Source organism: Salvelinus alpinus, chromosome 28 (assembly GCF_045679555.1).
Source record: "Salvelinus alpinus chromosome 28, SLU_Salpinus.1, whole genome shotgun sequence".
Taxonomy (NCBI): Eukaryota; Metazoa; Chordata; class Actinopteri; order Salmoniformes; family Salmonidae; genus Salvelinus; species Salvelinus alpinus.
This window is the reverse complement of record NC_092113.1, coordinates 4,473,687-4,496,220: the sequence shown is the minus strand read 5'-3', so window position 1 is coordinate 4,496,220 and position 22,534 is coordinate 4,473,687. Positions and strand designations below refer to the sequence as shown.

At 46.1% G+C, this 22,534-nt stretch overlaps 1 protein-coding gene across 3 annotated transcripts in view; it reads left to right on the top strand.

The window, feature by feature from the left end:
* LOC139556981 (cadherin-4-like) overlaps positions 1–22,534 on the top strand; it is a 375,581-nt gene that overhangs the window by 74,884 nt on the left and 278,163 nt on the right. The window lies entirely within an intron of this gene.

Sequence of the window (22,534 nt, the reverse complement as noted above, 5' to 3'; positions counted from 1 at the left end):
CCTCTCTCTGGCTCCTTGGTGGAACTCCACAGCTCAGTGCGCTGCTGCTCCGTATTCTGGGGCAGTCGTGTCTCCGGTGGAGAGTGATTGTGCCGGTGGCAGGGAGGTCAATTGGAAGAAATTGCGTTGGCAGCCACCGTGGAGGCTCAGGCGAGGGGGAACAAACTGGATATTAGCCCAATCCATGTAGGCTGCCCGTGTTTACACGTCTACCATACACCACTACCCCCATGCACGGCGCACAACGTGGGGCTTGGGCCCTCTCATATACACACATAGGGCTCTATTTGAACAAACCTAACAATGGTAAATCTTAGTGCTGGCAGTAGCACTATAGGTTCGGGGGTGTGTCCAGAAATATTTGAGCAATTTTCACAACCGGAATTATGGGCGCAGTAGCTGGCGGTAGGAGTGTGAACATTTTAAACGTTTAAATTGACATTATGATCGTTACAAAAACTACCATTAACAGGTCCCGATCTTCACCATCAAGGGACATAAATTCACAAATAGCTAACGCAACAATGCTGTAATGTTAGTAGGAGGAGATATGCCTCTTTTTAAATTCCCTTCCCTGTCTTTTTATAAAGCACGCCATCGTCGTTAACAGTTGGAAAAATGGCGGAGAGCGAGACAGGTGAGCGGCAGCAGCGAAGTCCTGTATGGCGATACTTTGAGAAGTTAAATGAGAAGGTGGTGAAATAAATGCAAACTTTGTGAGGTGGAATTGAGCTACAGTGGTGGTACAGTTGCAATGCTGAAACGGAGTCACTGTGAGACCCAAAATGTTGCTGGCAGCAGTGTGATAAGGGACGGTGTGAGATAATCACAGCACTGATGACAGAAATGATTGCAGTTGATATGCAGCCATTGTCAATGGCAGAGGATGTCAGCTTCACTGCTCTGGTGGTATATCTGGAACCAGACTCCAAGATACCATGTCGAAAGGCCTGGAAGGAGAAATTGTGCAATAGCTGTTCTGCGAGTACAAAGCTCCTCTCAAACGCCATACGTGGCATTAAAGAGCCACTGAACACGCCGATTGGCACGTGTGTTTTTCTGTCGCTCATTAGATGGTTAATGATGTTTGTCCCCCATGAGACACTGTAGACGCGGAAGCCTATTTCAGTTCCTCAATATCCACAGAATGAATCTAAGAACTCAAGAAATCTGTAATTCATTTGGATGTTTTTTGCCAAGGATGGTTTTAGTTGCACAATTTTACATCTAACTAAGGTGTCTGGTGTGGTATTTCTCTAGTAAAAAAAAAAATGTTTTCTTATGTCAACTAAGTTGGGCTGCTGGGCAGGTCTGTCTTACTGTCTATGCTAGTGGATAGAGAGCATCACCGCAGCTGTTCAACCCCATGTTAGTGGGCAAATGTACATTGTCAAATCAAAACCCAACCTCAGTTACCCATTGTGACCCATGGTTGTTCCAAACTCCATTTTAGACAAGACTGACTTTGACCCAATTTATCTTTTACACTTTGTAGTCAATTTTGACACTAGAATAACTGTTTCTGACTCACATCGATGCCACGTAGGCCGTCAAAGTGGTTTGTTGCTTTTTTAGGCTGTTTTTTCTCTAACAACAAGTTGTTGGATGTCTGTGAACACGCTGTCGTACATCACTGCGACAAACCATCACATTGATGAGAAGTGAGACATGAAGTCACATATATACTGACAACTGAGAACATGGAGGAGAACGACACAGCAGAGAATCTAAAACCGCATGAACTACCATCATTGCTGAGTGGGTGGGGGACAGCAGTAAGGTGAGCGCCGTCTGTTAGGTAGCCAGGACTGCGGTAGATTCAACTGCCTCCTAGCAGTCATACCAATGGTTTATATAAATCATTGGGCCATACACAGAGCCATATTTGAATTGTGAATTTACGTAATTTTATGTTTTTTTTTTCTTATCGTTTAAACAATAAAAATGTCCGTTTTAAACGTTAAAAACAATTTGACATTTGTCACATCCCTAGCTGAAGGTTGCCTGAAACGGCTGGGGTTTTATTACTAATAAACAAGTTGTGGGTGTGTCAAGGCTTGATACCTCACTGGCCAATCAGAACGTGCTCCATGGCTAAATATGGGGTTGCTGCAGGTTGTGTATTTTAGATGTTTTGCATTGTGTTCAATTTGAATGTTATTCCGTTTATAGCCTAGTTTGTTAAATAACCTGCCCCATATTGGCTAAATACGTCGAACATGTTTGCAGTCCACCTTGTTCTAATTGCCTTGCTTCAGTATGGTATAGGGGCTAGGCCTACAGTGAATTGCAGTCTGGACATGGACTAGTCAATAAGCAGGATTCAATTCACTAAGCTATTGATAAGGCCTAAAAACAACCGTATAATTCGAATCAAATTCTAATAAAAATGAAACGACTTGTTTTAGAAAGGCTATGTCTAAATACAGTTACAGGCACAATAATTGCTCCCTGTGGGCGTATAATATAGGCCGAAGGCAACTTAGAATATGGAGGGTTTTACGCACGTCCAAACTTCCACAAAGATGCAACATAAAGACAAAGGGGAAATGTCCACTAACCCTTAGACTGTTCCCAAATGTAACGTAATGTATAAACATCAATGGACCATCTTACAGATCATATTTGAACTTCTCCAGAAATAGCAGACGAAATTGCACTGCGTTCGAGCCATGTACATTCTCAACGTAAGCCCATGGACAGGGAATTGTTCAAAGGAGTTTTGACTCTTTTAGTATCAAATTAAACGAAAAACAATCCGTTTTTTAAAAACAACAACAGTATTTCTAAATAGGATCAGGACAGAAGCATGGTATCAGAAATCGCATCTCTTGTTCCATGAGCATAAGGCACAAGGGCTCTTCGGCAGGAGGCATGAATGTTTGCCCTATCCATTGAAGATAGTTTATTAAATATTATAAACTGTGTGGTTCCAGCCCTGAATGCTGATTGGCTGACAGCCGTGGTATATCAGACCGTATACCACTGGTATGACAAAACATTTATTTGTACTGCTCTAATTACCCTGATAACCAATTTATTATAGCAAAAAGGCACCTCGGGGGTTTGTGGTATATGGCCAATATACACTGCTCAAAAAAATAAAGGGAACACTTAAACAACACAATGTAACTCCAAGTCAATCACACTTCTGTGAAATCAAACTGTCCACTTAGGAAGCAACACTGATTGACAATAAATTTCACATGCTGTTGTGCAAATGGAATAGACAAAAGGTGGAAATTATAGGCAATTAGCAAGACACCCCCAATAAAGGAGTGATTCTGCAGGTGGTGACCACAGACCACTTCTCAGTTCCTATGCTTCCTGGCTGATGTTTTGGTCACTTTTGAATGCTGGCGGTGCTTTCACTCTAGTGGTAGCATGAGACGGAGTCTACAACCCACACAAGTGGCTCAGGTAGTGCAGCTCCTCCAGGATGGCACATCAATGCGAGCTGTGGCAAGAAGGTTTGATGTGTCTGTCAGCGTAGTGTCCAGAGCATGGAGGCGCTACCAGGAGACAGGCCAGTACATCAGGAGACGTGGAGGAGGCCGTAGGAGGGCAACAACCCAGCAGCAGGACCGCTACCTCCGCCTTTGTGCAAGGAGGAGCACTGCCAGAGCCCTGCAAAATGACCTCCAGCAGGCCACAAATGTGCATGGGTCAGCATATGGTCTCACAAGGGGTCTGAGGATCTCATCTCGGTACCTAATGGCAGTCAGGCTACCTCTGGCGAGCACATGGAGGGCTGTGCGGCCCCACAAAGAAATGCCACCCCACACCATGACTGACCCACCGCCAAACCGGTCATGCTGGAGGATGTTGCAGGCAGCAGAACGTTCTCCACGGCGTCTCCAGACTCTGTCACGTCTGTCACATGTGCTCAGTGTGAACCTGCTTTCATCTGTGAAGAGCACAGGGCGCCAGTGGCGAATTTGCCAATCTTGGTGTTCTCTGGCAAATGCCAAACGTCCTGCACGGTGTTGGGCTGTAAGCACAACCCCCACCTGTGGACGTCGGGCCCTCATACCACCCTCATGGAGTCTGTTTCTGACCGTTTGAGCAGACACATGCACATTTGTGGCCTGCTGGAGGTCATTTAAGAACAAATTCTTATTTACAACGACGGCCTAGGAACAGTGGGATAATTGCCTTGTTCAGGGGCAGAACAACAGATTTGAATGAATCCAAACTTTTCACAGAAGCTGCATGGACGAAAATCCAATAAAGAAAGAATGGGAATGTCTGACTGTTTTGCTTCTCGTGATATTTTCATAAAACATTGGTTATAGGCTAGTGATTAGGCTACTGTGTGCCTCTGCCTCTGCTGACAAAATCGATGCCATAACCAATTGCTTTACCGCTAAAACCAACTTTTGGTGAGCCTTGAATATCACCAGTAGCTCTGCTTGAAATTAGCACATTGGCGCATGCATTTAAAGGACAACACCTCAAATATTTTCACCTTTTTTCCTACCTTAGCGTAAGCGAGCTGATCTAAAACGGGTCAATTACCAACCCTGGCGCCAGGGTTGGGAAATAGCAGAGCGCTGGCTTTTACGAGTCGACATTGCCAAAGAGTGTGCCTTAATGCCGAAAATAGAGCCCGTAGTCACATAGTGAACACATTAGGCCTACGTATTACTTTGTGCACACACACACACACACTAAACTTAAACTGAATAGACAATATGGGTTGACACGGTCCGTCCCTCTAACACATCCCCCCCCCTGTAGAGCAGCCAGACCCAGCAGAGTGAAACAAAGGCACACAGCCCAGGGTTCCTCCTCTTCACAGTTTAGCACTGGATAAACCGTGTAAATGAAAGCTTCTCGTGGCAATACTCCTGCTGCTTCCCCACTTTGTTCTCTCGGCGTGTAGAAAGCAGGCGCTGTTCAAAAGCAGGTTGTCACCACTCTGGCGTTCTCCTGCGTCTGCCGTTTAATGTTGTGGCAGGATGATGCGCCAGAGAGAGAGGAAGGATCTTTCCGAGTGGCAGACTGGCATTGAGGTTTGAACACTATCAGTGGACGCAGTAACATATCAGACCCGTCACTATCGCAATGCTGTGGGGATGTCGGGAACCCCCCCTGGTGAAGTGCGCAGCTGTGTTTGCCGTTGTGGAACCTGATGCGCCAATAAGCGTTACAGCAATGACTCACGTTGTGTTTTCTGTATGAGGCGGTGTGATGAGGAAAACGTAGCGGTTCGAGCACTGCGGCCAGTAACCGAAAGGTCGAAGTCTGGTTTGAATCCCCGAGTCAACAAGGTGGAAAATCTGTCGGTGCCCAAATCCTAATTCTGAGGGGCGCGGTACTACTATGGTTGACCCTGTAAAACAACACATTTCACTGCACCTATCTGGTGTACAGCATCGTAATACAGCATCGTAATATGTATATGTAATAGAACTGTGGATGTTTAGTTGTTTTTCCAATTTCTGTATATTTTTTACTTTATTTAAGGACTCTTGGAAGATTAGACCTCGGGCTAAAAAATATCCTAATCAAATCAAACCTCTACGTTACGAACGTGATTGAATCACCGCCATTTTGTTTCACACTCAAACTAAACAGACCTCCCAAGATTCCCACGTCAAGAGAACGTTGCATGTCAAACAACCACGCCGTGCTCCGCACAGGCGTCTAACACATTTGTTTCTCACACGTATTATGTGTCTTGTCCTTTTAATTTCCTCCTGTTACAAGGTCTCTAATCCAGACAGTGAATACATCAGAAGTCTCCATCAAGGCCTTTTGTTTTGTCCTGTACCGCCTCTTCCTCTCAATGGGAGGTCCGGAGAACGGGCGTGCGTCTGATCTGATAGCCTCATACACATGCAAATAGGGGTTGGTGTAGGTCATGTCAGATTGATACCATTGTAGTTGCAACAAGTAATTAACAATGGCCTACAAAGATGTTGCTGTGAATATTTAACGGCGACAAAGCGGGGGAGTGATGGAAATATAACTGCTGTTTAATTTATGGGCCGCCACAGACGATGGTGTGAACATTTTCTCTCGCGCTCTCTTTGTCTGTCTTTCTCTTTCTATTGTCTCTTTCATTTTCCCTCTGCCACTCTCTACACTCCCTCTCTATCTATTTCACTCTGCCCCCCCTGCGCTCCATCTCCCTCCCTTCTCTCTCCGTCTCTCGCTTGCTCTTTCTCTTTGTCCTGGTTGGTTTACGGGGACGTATCTCATTAGGAGATTTATTCCTCGTAATGAATTACTTTAATGTACTGCGCTGTGCTCGGGCCCGGGTTGTAACATATTCTATAATGTTCCTGGGATGGATTATTTCAGCATGCCTTTGATTTAGTTTCAATTACGTGCCTCGTCATAATATAAAGTGTGACCTCTGATGTCGGGTTTGGCCGTCCTCCGCTGAGGTTTGTAGGCTGGCCCAGTGAATATGAGTTTAGAGCTGGTCCTGGATCAGATTTCTGTATCCTTTCTATAGGTTGAGATGAAGGTTTCTGGGTTAGCTAATCTGATCCCAGGTTACAGGGAAAACAGGTTACAGTCTATCTCTATCTATCTATATATATATTACTTGTTCTGACCGCTAGCCGGCTTCACTTCCCTTATCTTCCTGGCCCTGCCTCTGTCCTGGAGTACACACATTTACACGTTCTGGTTCTCCTCCCCACACCTCCCCTGCATCCATCCACACACATAATTTCCCCTCCAGGCAGACGGTCACCTGTGTCCACAGCCATCCATGCCTCACCTGATCTGGTTCCCAGCGAGTCCCACATAGCACACGCAGCCTCGCGGAGGAAGATGGATGGAGTGAGTTCAGATACTTTCTTATTTCCTAGTAGCGTTGCGCCAGCTTCCCCCCCCTTGAAATTGATTGCCTTGTTACTTGGCATTTCTCTCTCCCTCACTCTCTCTCTCCTGTCCCCCAGCCAGTCAGAGGGAGTAAATAACTATTGATCGGGCCCAACTGAAGCATGCTAAGCGATGTAGCGCTGCTAACTGCTTGGCTGTGTCTGTAGTTGTTATAACCGGAGTGGGATTAGTGTGTTCGTGTTGACTACAGGGACGTTGATGCGCAGTTTTACCGCCCGGGACACTGGCAACAGTAACAACAGATCGCAGAATAATAGGGAGAGAAGGGGGGGGGGGGGGGAAATAACAATCCACTGGGCACACACTGGTTGAATCAACATCGTTTCCACGTAATTTCAATGAAGTGACGTTGAACTAATGCGGAATAGACGTTGATTTTGCTCAGTACCGTTTTAAACCAGAGCCTTCAGTCTCCTGAACTTGGGCTCATAATCTTAGCCTGACCACCGAGAGAAACGCAGTGTCTGCTTGGCTTCGGGTTGCTGCGTCCTTACAGGAATCCAGCTGGATGGGGCTCCCATTGACTCCCATTCAGTCTGCCCGAGAAGGATCCCTTCCCTTTCTCCCAACGAAGGCACAGAAATCAGCCCGAAAAACATTGCGGTGAATCTGCGGATGCACTTAATGCGCTCATTAAATCGTCAGACGGCCACACGTGTTTCTGCTCACATGAGAGAGAGAGAGAGAGGCCTAATTCAATCTGCAGCCTCCCTGGTTAGCCACACGCTGACGCTAATGCCTGCAGCAGGCCCGACGCACGATTCAACCCGACACTGCGGTCTGTGTGGGGGGGGCGCGCTCTACTTGACGACTGTGATTGCCAGGGCGGCTGCATGCGGTGAAGTTTTGGGCTCCGGCCTCCTGGTACAGGGGAAAGGTTAGGGAAATGGGGTGGATCGGCATTCCTCCCATCGGAAAAAAAGATGGGAGGAGAGAAACTCTTTAGAGAACTAGGAAAAGAGGCTGGTAATGTGCGAAGAAAGTGGCTGCTTTACAGAAAGCGGGAGAACAGCAAGGTACTTGGTGTATAGTGAAGCCCCCCCAGACAGATCATGACAACAGGAGCTGATCATAGGGAGTTATATGTGTTTATCAGCCCATTGAGCTAATGCTAGTCACCCTCCTCCTTGTCACCACCGCTCTGGTTCAGCCACATTACAAACCAGCTCTGGAGGGACTAGTGTGTGTGTGTGACCTGACGCTGGCCCCAGTGACACACTCATGATTGAGGCAACAAGACACAGTAACAGTAGGTCAGGCCTGGGGTCATGTGTTGCCTCTCTTCAGGATTGAATCTCTGTCATTAGAAAGTGTGTCACTTCGTCATATTTACTCTGAATGCCACAGAGGGAAAAAGCTGCTCTCTCTCTCTCACGCGCTCTCTCTGTAACACGCTCTCTCTCGTGCTCTCTCTCTCTGTCTGTCTCTCTCTCTCTCTCGCTCTACCATATCCCTCAGGTATCAGCAGTAGTGTAAAATACTTAAGTAAAAATACTTTAAAGTACTACTTAAGTTGTTTTTGGGGGTATCTGTACTTTACTATTTATAATTTTGACAACTTTTACTTCACTCCATTCCTAAAGAACATGATGTACTTTTTACTCAGTATGTTTTCCCGGACACCCAAAAGTATTTGTTTACATTTTGAATGCTTTGCAGGACAGAAAATGGTCCAATGCGCACACTTATCAAGAGAACATCCCTGGTCATCCCTACTGCCTCTGATCTGGCGGACTCACTAAACACAAATGCTTTCTTTTGAAATTATGTTCGAGTGTTGGAGTGTGACTCTGGCTATCCGTAAATAAATAAAAACTAGAAAATGGTGCTGTCTGGTTTGCTAAATGTAAGGAATTTTAAATTATTCGTACTTTTACTTAAGTATATTTTAGCACCTACTTTGACTTTTGATACTTCTGTATATTTAAAACCAAATACTTTTAGACTTTTCCCTCAAGTAGTATTTTACTGGGTGACTTTACCCTTTTATTTGAGTCATTTTCTGTTAAGGTATCTTTACTTTTACTCAAGTATGAAAATGGAGTCCTTTTTCCACCACTGGGTATCATAGTCTGTAAAGGTGTTGGCTCTGGTATATTTGGCTGCTTTGTCTCACAGCTTACAACTGCTGTCGAGAGCAAGAGCTGGTGAGAGATGCAGGGAAAGGAGAGACTTTAAAACATTTTTTTGCTGACGTGTGTTTTGTTTCATGTGTGTGTATGAGGGACTGTGTAATATGCGGGTGTGTGGTGATTTGTATAATACGTCTGAGTGTGTGTGCATTAAGCTAATACCGGGTTGAGGATGAATTGGTTCTCTCTGCTGGTGTGCGTGTGTGTGTGTTTGTTTATCTCTGTGGCTCAGTTGCCCAGCGCAGGGCTGAGTAATGTTCTCTCTGCTTGGCTACCACTGCACTGCTCTCCGAGTACCCAAACACGGACATATTTCACAAACAAGTGCTGGCTGGCTCAGTGCTCAGCTCCAGCCCTACCACAGATCAACAATATTAATGCACTCCAAATATTAGTTTTCTCCCTCATCCCTCCGGCTCCATGCATGAACCACCACTCTTTCCAGGGTGGAGATGGCTGTGTGTGTCTGGCTCTGAGGGGCTGATTACATGTAATCCTAGCGTGTTGTATTACAGTAGCAGTACAGTTCAAGATGTGTGTGTGTGTCCTGTTCTGCATGTACCATATGGTGTGTGTGTATATATTGAGTATGATGTGTTAAGGTCACGAGGTGTTGATTCTGACTTCCACTGAAATTCCATCTGTTGCTGCTGAAAACCAACAAAAAAATCTATTTTTAAAGAAGCATTGTCCACTGAAAAGTAAATGCATTTTAGACAACCGCGCCAAAAGAGAAATGTTGTCTCACGTAACCCTGAAAGAGCGGAGAAAGGAGAGTGACAAAACGGAGTAGGAAAGGAGAAGTGTCCATCGTGAAATCTCCATCTGCTTCCAGGCAGAGCTCTTGACACACTCAATCTTTTATCCTTTTATTTTCCTTCTGTTGTTGTTTTCACAGTCCCGGATCCAGAGTAACACTTTGCTGTGTGTACTCCGGTTCCAGTCTGTTTGTCTAGGAAGTCATCTGCGCATATGCTCGGTTCCTCCATCCCCCTTTCCTAAATCACCCCCACTTTGATTTGATTTTTTGTAACTTTTATAGGAAGTTTCATGCATAACTCACAGCCATATATATAAGGGATGTCAGTGCCACCTGTTCTGTGGGGGCTTCCATTTTTCCTGCCGACCGAACGCTAAACCGAGCGTGTATTCCAGCCTACAGTAATTACAGAGTACAGTAGTGTGGGTGTGTCTTTTCTCTCACAGAGATAAACCATGGGAAACGTATTGTCCTGTGAGGATGTTTTGAGATGGGAAACAGAGTTACTGTTCTGGATATGACCACTTCCTGCGGGGATATGGCGAGATTGTTTGGTTTCTGCGCTCTAAATGTGACAGAATATCTTCCCCAGTGAGATATGAGGCTCAGTACTGTCAGATATAGCCCTGGCGTCTAACCAATCACAGCCTGGCAGGAAATCCACCATGAGAACACGGCTGCTAGGTCGGGAAAACAATGTCTCTTCAATTGTACAAAGGAGCGCTAAACAGTGAAACATACTGGATGTCTGCACCCACAATTCACTATCGGTCTCTTCCTTCATCTTGCATGCTATCTCTGTTGTTCTCTCTCCATCTTTATGTTCCCTCTTGCTCTCCCTTTCCCAACGAATGCTAATTTTTTAGCTGTGGTCACATCAGTGCTTGGGAAATGGCCGGTTTTCAAAACCATAAACTGTTTTGGCTCAAACTGTGTTTTTTGGCTTTAGTTAAGCTAAAGTGTTTGTCAGAGGAAGAAGATGCACTGGCCTCGAAGTCTCCTTCGGAAGCGTTGAACTCCGGGTGAACCTGGAGGGAGAAGAGGGTAACTACTCTCTGTGTAGTTGTGCTGTGTGTGAACTGTAGAGCACCAAGGCCTCGGTTTAATTGGGGTTTGTCTTTTTCCAGGTGTTTTTGTTGTTGTTTGTTGCGATCTGGCTCCTGAAAAAAAAAGGAGAGCACGTCTCCAGGTCAAGAACAGTTAAGTGCCCTGCGGTGGTTTACCATTTATCAATGTGCTCGTCGAAAAAAAATCATTGCAACGTGAATTTGTTTGTCAGTTAGAAGAATTTCCCAGGCAGGCAGGCAACTCTACCTCGGTCAGTCAGTGTTGGAAATGTCACGGTGTTCCAACACGCGGAGCTACATTTTACTGGCTAAACGTCAAATTGAGGCGAAAAAGAATGATTTCAAAGTGTCCGCGGCCTCCTACTGGTTCAAGTTGGTCATTTCGATTAAAGTCCTGTTACGTCAAATTGCATCCAAGCGTTTTTTTTTATATATATATATATATATATATATATATATATTAGAGAGAGTTGGTGTCATAGCAAGGTGAAGCGAAATCTAATTTGACCTATATAGAATATTCCTGGTGAAATGTTCTGGTGATATGTTCTCTCCTCTCCTGTTTGCTCTCTCTCTCTCTCTCTCTCCCCCCATTTCTCATCTGCCAAACCTAACGCGGTTGTGTGGTTAATGCAAGCTCCCCTTTCTCTGCTTGTCAATGTCATTAACAGTCGAGGGCTCTTTCTGGAAAGAGGAGCGAGGGAGGGAGGGGAGGGAGGGATTGAGGGATATGGGGTGAGAGGAGGGGTGCGTACCTGCTAATAGGGTCACTGCGCCCGGTCCTCAAAGCCGGCCCACTCACTCAATTTTCTTTTCGTTTATATATAGTCCTGTGTACCTTTCTATTTTTAGCAGCGGACATGTAGGTACGGCGGAGCTGTGCAGGAGGGGAGGGAGGGGCGGCGTGCGGGCTTGTGTGTGTCTGTTTGGGCGCGCGTGTGTGCGTGCTTTTGTATGACGCGTTTGTGTGAATGTGTGTGGTAAAAACATTTTTTTGGGGTGTCATATAATCCAGCCCAGTGGGTTATATGGATGTGGATGTGTGGTGGAGGGGTTGTGTCTGACATCTAGCACTGTCTGATTCATTGGCAGTGACAGGATGCATCTCTGCACCCTTCACACCTTTGACTTAAGCTTTGCACCGAGGAGAGAGAGAGAGCGAGAGATCAAAGCAGAGACCTTGGATATACAGTCATACGCACGGAGAGGATACATGTTATGACACCTACCAATAACGCTGGACTAAACACACATGAGAGGGAAGATGACATAATGACCCCCCCCCCCCGGCTCACTTTCCTCTCGTCACTCAAATGTGATTGTTTACTGAAAGCCCCCATCCCCCTGTCCCAATCCCTCTGCCCCCCTGGCCCGCTGTGCGGAGTTAAGCAGGAAGTGACTGCATTTGGCTGACAGCACATCAGTCATGGCCGCCTACTGTTTCCTTCCTGTGTGTCAGACACATGGCAGCGTTTGGAGCGGCTGGCATCGGGACTAGGGTCAGTGGTCCTCATTGTGTGTCGTCCCCGCAGAGGGAGTTCTCCGTCCTTATGCACCTTTTGAATGCATAATGGTCTCTGGCGTAATTCTTGGCGTGCGTGTCAGAGGCTGTCCAGACTTCTCACGCTACATTTGTCATTATGTGTTAATACTACGCTTCACTATATATTACTCCTCCTCACTATTCCCACTGGACCACTGTCCTTTACATATTACTCCTCACTATCTCATTTACATTTGAGTCATTTAGCAGACACTCTTATCCAGAGAGACTTAGTTAGTGCATTCATCTTAATATACAAAAGTATGTGGATTTGGCCATTTCGGGCACACACATTGCTGACAGGTGTATAAAATCGAGCACGCAGCCATGCAATCTCCATAGACAAACACTGGCAGTAGAATGGCCTTACTGAAGAGATCAGTGACTTTCAACGTGGCACGGTCATAGAACTCCACCTTTCCAACAAGTCAGTTTGTCAAATTTCTGCCCTGCTAGAGCTGCCCCCGGTCAACTGTAAGTGCTGTTATTGTGAAGTGGAAACATCTAGGAGCAACAATGGCTCAGCCGCGAAGTGGTAGGCCTCACAAGTTCACAGAACGGGACCGCCGAGTGCTGAAGTACGTAACACATACAAATTGTATGTCCTCGGTTGCAACACTCACTACCGAGTTCCAAACTGCCTCGAAGCAACATCAGCACAAGAACTGTTCGTCGGGAGCTTCATGAAATGGGTTTCCATGGCCTAGCAGCCACACACAAGTCTAAGATCACCATGCACAATGCCAAGCATCAGCTGGAGTGGTGTAAAGCTTGCCGCCATTGGTCTCTGGAGCAGTAGAAAACTCGTTCTCTGGAGTGATGAATCACGCTTCACCATCTGGCAGTCCGACGGACGAATCTGGGTTTGGCGGATGCCAGGAGAACTCTACCTGCCCCAATGCATAGTGCCAACTGTAAAGTTTGGTGGAGGAGGATTAATGGTCAGGGGCTGTTTTTCATGGTTCGGGTAACTTCATTTCAATGAAGGGAAATCTTAACGCTACAGCATACAATGACGTTCTAGACAATTCTGTGATTCCAACTTTGTGGCAACAGTTTGGGGAAGGCCTTTTCCTGTTTCAGCATGAAAATTCCCCCCTGCACAAAGCAAGGTCCATATTGAAATTTTCGAGATCGTTGTGGAAGTACTTGACTAGCCTGCACAGAGTCCTGACCTCAACCCCATCAAACTACTTTGGGATGAATTGGAACACCGACTGCGAGCCAGGCCTAGTCGCCCAACATCAGTGCCCGACCTCACTAATGCTCTCGTGGCTGAATGGAAGCAAGTCCCCACAGCAATGTTCCAACATCTAGTAGAATAACAATGAGTAAAAATTAACATAGCTGTATACAGGGAGTACAAGTACCGAGTCGATGTGTAGGGGTAAGACGTAATTGAGGTAGCTATGTACTGTACATATATTTAGGGGTAATGTTACAAGGCAACAGGATAGATAACAGACTGTGTGTGTGTGTGTGTGTGTGTGTGTGTGTGTGTGTGTGTGTGTGTGTGTGTGTGTGGTGTCAGTATGCATGTTTGTGCATGTTATGTGTGTGTTGAAGTGTAAGTATGTGTGAGTGTGTGTGTGCAGAGAGTCAGTGCAAAAAAGGGTCAATGCAGGTAGTCCGGGTAGCCATTTTGTTAGCTATTTAGCGGTCTTGTTTAGAAGTCTTATGGCTTGGGGGTAGAAGCTGTTCAGGGTCCTGTCGGTTCCAGACTTGGTGCAACGGTACCGCTTGCCGTGCGGTAGCAGAGAGAACAGTCTAAGGTTCCTTAGAACATTTCATTCCTCTGTTCCTTTGTCCTGTGTGAGATCTGAGGCCCGTGGCCAGAATCGTGAGTAGGTCAGTCAAAGTGAGCGCAGGCTGACCGAAAATGCCACCTTTTTATGTCATTCAGGTGGAGGGCAGGGGGGGGGGGCTGTGCCACCAGCGCTTACCCTGGCCAGCCGTAATGGTGGGGAGAGAAAGGTCATGGAAGGCTGTCTGGCCTGCAAGCGGTAGGACACAAGCTACAGAAATACTGGAGCCGGTATAAAGACAGTCACCACTATTTAAATCAATGGGCGAGTATTGAACTGCTTCTGTCTCTCCACATTAAGCTATAACCTCTCTGATAAGTGCTTTGCAGGTTTGAATCTCGTTAAGATTTCCATCATCTTTGTGTGTGTGTGTGTGTGTGTGTGTGTGTGTGTGTGTGTGTGTGTGTGTGTGTGTGTGTGTGTGTGTGTGTGTGTGTGTGTGTGTGTGTGTGTGTGTGTGTGTGTGTGTGTGTGTGTGTGTGTGTGTGTGTGTGTGTGTGTGTGTGCTCAGTGCAGGACTAGGCCCTGAGAGAGACAATAAAATAATGAAGCTTATCAAACCTCTGCAGACCGAGAGGAGCTCGTCCCTCTCTGTCTCCGTCTCCGATTCCTGCGTCTGTCTCTGCTGTCTCCCACTCCCTCTCTCGGCTTCTCTCTTTCTCTTTCTTTCACTCTCTGCCCCTATGCTCCCATTTCTCATATTCTCCATCTGATTCAAGGTTTTCCATTTAGATGCATCGGCCTCCACCGCTAGCTAATCTATTCTACCAGCTCTGTCTCACGTCAGAATTAGACGTTCATCCGTGTTTCTCAAACGTCAAACTACGATGTTGTTTAAGTTTAGGCATGAACTCCAAGCGCTTAAGGTTCGGCATTAACTCTGGATGGTAAAAGGTAAGGGTTAAGGTTTGGGATAGGCTTAAAAAAAAATCTCAAATCTCAAAAACAAGTTTCTATCGCCGGATTCGAACTTGCAACTTTTGGAATCGGAGGCAGATGCTTACACCCGTCCGCCATCCCCGACGTCCTCAGACATGGATGGATGTCTGATGCTGACTTGTATCACGGGTGACCTGGCTGAATCTATCTGTGCTCTACTAGTCAACTCAAGCTCTTGATTCGGATTCTAGGTTTAACGCTGCAACTGTGTCCTCATTGGTTGCCACTGCTGGCTACAGTAACACTGTTGGACTTTTGAATGTCTAAGTGAGTGTGTGTGAAATGTGCCATATTGTCGGGTGAGGGCAGGGAGACGGTAGCTTTTAGTCAGGGGAAGATGAAAGTGTCAGAGGCCTACAAACGGTGGTGGCCTGCACCTCATTATCGGCCGGCAGAGAGAATACGACGCGCGACTCTCTCTTCATCTGGGTGATAAATAATTCAAAACATGCTCTAAACAAATGAGATTCCTCCTCTCTCTCTCTCGCTCTCTCTCTCGCTCTCTCTCAGAAGCCGGGTCAGGGTGCCAGGGTGAGCCGTGTCAGGCTTTAAATAAAAGACAGCTTGGTGTCAGCTCACTAATGACTTGCCCGGCCTTTATTACCCAACTTTTAATGGACTACCTCTTAATAAGGTGCCACATCTCAGCTCTGTCTGCTCAGAGATGAGTCCCGGTGTTGCTTCATCCAATCAGAGAAAAGGGTTTCTCTGATTCTGTCTTGGTCTCTCAGCTCTCTCTCTATCCGGGCCATTCGCCATCTCTGGTTCCACAATGAGAGCCATTGCAGTTGCACAGCTTTTTTTCTCATCCTCTTTTTCTCTCTCACCCACCCCAAGCTGATCTTCTCTCTTTCTGTCCCTCTGTCCTGTTTCCTCACCGTCTAAAAGTACATTACAAAATGACAGGGGAGAGAGAAGGCGTGATGGTAGAGGGGGAGGGGAGGTGTGAGGCGCAGAGAAGGTAAAGCCTAAGTGATGCTGACAAGGACACATTTGCTCCAGAGCCGTGGAATTGTGTTGTGTGAAATTGAAACGGCGCAGCATCAGGAGCAGTTATTCGCAATACATTTCAACCGACACACTCGAGAAACCTCCCCCCTCCCCTCTTCTCTTCTCTTCCATCCCTTCTGCATCGTCTCTCTCTCTCTCCCTCCATCACTCCCTCATTCCTTCTCTCCCCATCTCACCCTCTCTCCCGCTCCGTTTTCCTCCCACCGTTGGACTTCGTTCCATCACTCCCTCCGTCGTTCCCGTCTCTCTATCCACTTGTTCCTCCTCTTCTCACTCTGCCCCTTGGCCCTTCTGTGCCTTTAGTCTGTGCGACAGATGACGTTTGGATCTCCTCTCTCCCCGCAGGACCCCCCCCCCCCCCTCCGCCTTCCCCTCCTCACCCCGCCGTCCCCTCGTCAACCCTCTAGCCCACTCAGCGAATCACAGTGAAGCTGCAGCAACAGGCAGCCATGGCACTCATCAGGCTGTCAGCCCAGTCAAAGAGCAGAATGAATGAGTTACATTTCATACTGTACCTTTTCATTTAGCCATCGCCCAGGCCAGGCCAACGGGATATCAAAACATCTAATACGTTTCACACGTTGGCTATTTGGAGAAGCAGTGCCCTGTGAAAGAGGGAGGTGGGGGGGCAGCGGGGGGCAAAAGGAGAGGGTGGGGACAGAGAACATTAGCACCTTTCATAGATTTAATTTATTTATACCAGGACGTAATGAAGTGTTGCTAATAAAAAAGGCAATTTCCCGAATAATTTTAGCCAACTGATTATACGACTCCATTTAAGCTCTAGAGGCCTTATGATAACATCGCCCACAAACCTGTTATGGGGGAAATGGGAAGTGACATAAAGTTTAGTGCCGTGACCTCATCTGAGCCTGTCAGGTTTTTAAGGAGCTCGCTGGAGCTGCGATGGAATTATTAATTACTCCGGGTCCTCCTCACTGTGTGTCATTTTGTGTGTGTCATTTTGTGTGTGTGTGTGTGTGTGTGTGTGTGTGCGTGCGCATGCTCTGCAGTCCGCCAAGAGCTGATGGGTCTCCTGCTGCCAAATGGTTGATCATTAAGAAGCCCTTGATGGATTCAAGCCTAACGTGTATCCAGCATATATATCACTGATGCTCTCCCATCCTACTAGGACACAGCAAATCAAATCAAATCAAATTTTATTAGTCACATACACATGGTTAGCAGATGTTAATGCGAGTGTAGCGAAATGCTTGTGCTTCTAGTTCCGACAATGCAGTAATAACCAACAAGTAATCTAACCTAACAATTCCACAACTACTACCTTATACACACACAAAGGGATAAAGAATATGTACATAAAGATATATGAATGAGTGGTGGTACAGAACGGCATAGGCAAGATGCAGTAGATGGTATAGAGTACGGTATATACATATGAGATGAGTACTGTAGGGTATGTAAACATAAAGTGGCTAGTGGTACATGTATTACATAAAGATGTCAAGATGCAGTAGATGATATAGAGTACAGTATATACATATGAGATGGGTAATGTAGGGTATGTAAACATTATATTAAGTGGCATTGTTTAAAGTGGCTAGTGGTACATTTTTACATAATTTCCATCAATTCCCATTTTTAAGTGGCTGGAGTTGAGTCAGTATGTTGGCAGCGGCCGCTAAATGTTAGTGGTGGCTGTTTAACAGTCTGATGGCCTTGAGATAGAAGCTGTTTTTCAGTCTCTCGGTCCCTGCTTTGATGCACCTGTACTGACCTCGCCTTCTGGATGATAGCGGGGTGAACAGGCAGTGGCTTGGGTGGTTGTTGTCCTTGATGATCTTTATGGCCTTCCTGTGACATCGGGTGGTGTAGGTGTCCTGGAGGGCAGGTAGTTTGCCCCCGGTGATGCGTTCTGCAGACCTCACTACCCTCTGGAGAGCCTTACGGTTGTGGGCGGAGCAGTTGCCGTACCAGGCGGTGATACAGCCCGACAGGATGCTCTCGATTGTGCATCTGTAGAAGTTTGTGAGTGCTTTTGGTGACAAGCCGAATTTCTTCAGCCTCCTGAGGTTGAAGAGGCGCTGCTGCGCCTTCTTCACGACGCTGTCTGTGTGGGTGGACCAATTCAGTTTGTCCGTGATGTGTACACCGAGGAACTTAAAACTTTCCACCTTCTCCACTACTGACCCGTCGATGTGGATAGGGGGGTGCTCCCTCTGCTGTTTCCTGAAGTCCACAATCATCTCCTTTGTTTTGTTGACGTTGAGTGTGAGGTTATTTTCCTGACACCACACTCCGAGGGCCCTCACCTCCTCCCTGTAGGCCGTCTCGTCGTTGTTGGTAATCAAGCCTACCACTGTAGTGTCATCCGCAAACTTGATGATTGAGTTGGAGGCGTGCATGGCCACGCAGTCGTGGGTGAACAGGGAGTACAGGAGAGGGCTCAGAACGCACCCTTGTGGGGCCCCAGTGTTGAGGATCAGCGGGGTGGAGATGTTGTTACCTACCCTCACCACCTGGGGGCGGCCCGTCAGGAAGTCCAGGACCCAGTTGCACAGGGCGGGGTCGAGACCCAGGGTCTCGAGCTTGATGACGAGTTTGGAGGGTACTATGGTGTTAAATGCTGAGCTGTAATCGATGAACAGCATTCTCACATGGGTATTCCTCTTGTCCAGATGGGTTAGGGCAGTGTGCAGTGTGGTTGCGATTGCGTCGTCTGTGGACCTATTGGGTCGGTAAGCAAATTGGAGTGGGTCTATGGTGTCCGGTAGGGTGGAGGTGATATGGTCCTTGACTAGTCTCTCAAAGCACTTCATGATGACGGAAGTGAGTGCTACGGGGCGGTAGTCGTTTAGCTCAGTTACCTTAGCTTTCTTGGGAACAGGAACAATGGTGGCCCTCTTGAAGCATGTGGGAACAGCAGACTGGGATAAGGATTGATTGAATATGTCCGTAAACACACCAGCCAGCTGGTCTGAGCTTGCTCTGAGGACGCGGCTGGGAATGCCGTCTGGGCCTGCAGCCTTGCGAGGGTTAACACGTTTAAATGTTTTACTCACCTCGGCTGCAGTGAAGGAGAGCCCGCAGGTTTTGGTAGGGGGCCGTGTCAGTGGCACTGTATTGTCCTCAAAGCGGGCAAAAAAGTTGTTTAGCCTGTCTGGGAGCAAGACATCCTGGTCCGCGACGGGGCTGGTTTTCTTTTTGTAATCCGTGATTGACTGTAGACCCTGCCACATACCTCTTGTGTCTGAGCTGTTGAATTGCGACTCGATTTTGTCTCTGTACTGGGACTTAGCCTGTTTGATTGCCTTGCGGAGAGAATAGCTACACTGTTTGTATTCGGTCATGCTTCCGGTCACCTTGCCCTGGTTAAAAGCAGTGGTTCGCGCTTTCAGTTTCACGCGAATGCTGCCGTCAATCCACGGTTTCTGGTTTGGGAATGTTTTAACCTCTACTGCCTCAGAAACCCGGATCCGGTAGCACCCCCCACCCCCCCCACACTGATTAGCATAGCTAGCATAGCTTCACAAGTAAATAGTAGCATCTAAATATCATTAAATCACAAGTCCAAGACACCAGATGAAAGATACAGATCTTGTGAATAAAGCCACCATTTCAGATTTTTAAAATGTTTTACAGGGAAGACAAAATATGTAAATCTATTAGCTAAACACGTTAGCAAAATACACCACTTTTCTAATTCCATCAGTTTCTTACTACTTCAGGTGCTATCACCAATTCGGCTAATCTAAGATATTGATAGCCACAAACCAAGAAAAAAACTCATCAGATGACAGTCTGATAACATATTTATGGTATAGGATAGGTGTTGTTAGAAAAAAGTGCATATTTCAGGTAGAAATCACAGTTTACAATTGCACCGACCATCACAAATCGACTAGAATTACTAGATAGAGCAACGTGTATGACCAATTTACTCATCATAAAACATTTCATAAAAATAGACAAAGCATAGCAATGGAAAGACCCAGATCTTGTGATTCCAGACAATATTTCAGATTTTCTAAGCGTTTTACAGCGAAAACACAATAAATCGATAAGTTAGCATACCACATGTGAAAACGTTACCAGAGCATCGATTCCAGCCAAAGAGCGCTATAACGTAATCACCGCCAAAATATATTAATTTTTTCACTAACCTTCTCAGAATTCTTCCGATGACACTCCTGTAACATCATTTTACAACATACATATACAGTTTGTTCGAAAAGGTGCATATTTAGCCATACAAAACCGTGGTTACACAATAAAAATACTAGGAAATCAAGCCTCAATATGTCTGACGTCATCTATCAGAGTGATCTAGTTTAATTGAAAGCTAATCATATACTTGACTAAAAAATACAGGGTTGACAGGAATCGAAAGACAAATTAGTTCTTAATGCAACCGCTGACTTACATTTTTAAAATTATCCTTACTTTTCAATACAGGGTTCGCCAAGTGACGCGATAACAAACAAAATGGCGAAATATGCGTTTAAAATATTTCGACAGAACAACGATTTATCATATTAAATATTGTTTACTTTGAGCTGTTCTTCCATCAGATTCTTGGGCAATGTATCCTTTCTATGTTGTAATCTTCTTTTGGTCGATAGATGTCCTCTGTCCTTCGAAATATCCACTAACGATCGAACGGGACCACAAAACGTGTCCAAAGTTTCAGAGTGCACAACAAAGAAATTCCTCAAAATCGCACTAAACGGATATAAATTGCTATAAAACGGTTCAAATTAACTACATTATGATGTTTTTAACAACTATAACGACTGAAAACATGACCGGAGAAATATTGCTGGTTAGACAACGATTTGGAATGAGGCAAGTCCGATGTCCTTCACGCTTCAGGCGCGCGACGAGAAAGGGAGGTCCCTATACATTTTGTTCTTTTATAATGGCTGTGATTGTGCAATCGATTCCATTCAAAACGTGATGACGTACAGACACCCAGAGGAAGACGTAGGCAGTGTCGGTTTCTTCATAGCATTCACTGTCGCCTTAAAAACAGACTCCAGATCAGGGGTAAAAATTTCTGAAATCTGACCCCTGTCATGAAAAGTGCTGTAGATATTGTTCTGTACCACTCAGAGACAAAATTCCAACTTCTATAGAAACTAGAAGGTGTTTTCTATCCAATAATAACAATAATATGCATATTGTACGATCAAGAATTTAGCACGAGGCAGTTTAATTTGGAGACCCAAATATGCTAATGCGGAACAGCACCCCCTATAGTTCCAAGAAGTTAATCGTTGCTGTGGGTACGACATCGTCAATGCACTTCCTAATGAACTCGCTCACCGAATCAGCATATTCGTCAATATTGTTGTTGGACGCAATGCGGAACATATTCCAATCCGCGTGATCGAAGCAGTCTTGAAGCGTGGAATCAGATTGGTCTGTTTGTAGGCTGGAATCAACAAAATGGAGTCGTGGTCAGCTTTTCCGAAAGGGGGGCGGGGGAGGGCCTTATATGCGTCGCGGAAATTAGTATAACAATGATCTAGGGTTTTTCCAGCCCTGGTAGCACAATCGATATGCTGATAGAATTTAGGGAGTTTTGTTTTTAGATTAGCCTTGTTAAAATCCCCAGCTACGATGAATGCAGCCTCAGGGTGTGTGGTTTCCAGTTTACAAAGAGTCAGATAAAGTTCGTTCAGGGCCATCGATGTGTCTGCTTGGGGGGGAATATATACGGCTGTGATTATGATCGAAGAGAATTCCCTTGGTAGATAATGCGGTCGACATTTGATTGTGAGGAGTTCTAGATCAGGTGAACAGAATGACTTGAGTTCCTGTGTGTTGTTATGATGATCACACCACGACTCGTTAATCATAAGGCATACCCCCCCGCCCCTCTTCTTACCAGAAAGATGTTTGTTTCTGTCGGCGCGATGCATGAAGAAACCAGCTGGCTGCACCGACTCCGTTAGCGTCTCTTGAGTTAGCCATGTTTCCGTGAAGCAGAGCACGTTGCAATCCCTGATGTCTCTCTGGAATGCTACCCGTGCTCGGATTTCATCAACCTTATTGTCAAGAGACTGGACATTGGCGAGTAGTATGCTAGGGAGTGGAGCGCGATGTGCCCGTCTCCGAAGCCTGACCAGGAGACCGCCTCGTTTGCCCCTTTTACGGCGTCGCACAGGGTCGCCGGCTGGGATCAGATCCATTGTATTGGGTGGAAGGCAAAACACTGGATCCATTTCGGGAAAGTCATATTCCTGGTAGGAACGATGATGAGTTGACGTTAATCGTATATTCAGTAGTTCCTCCCGACTGTATGTAATGAAACCTAAGATTACCTGGGGTACCGATGTAAGAAATAACACATAAAAAAACAAAATACTGCATATTTTCCAAGGAACGCGAAGCGAGGCGGCCATCTCGTTTCGGCGCCGGATGTAGGACAGGCCACAGGCTCACTGCCACGT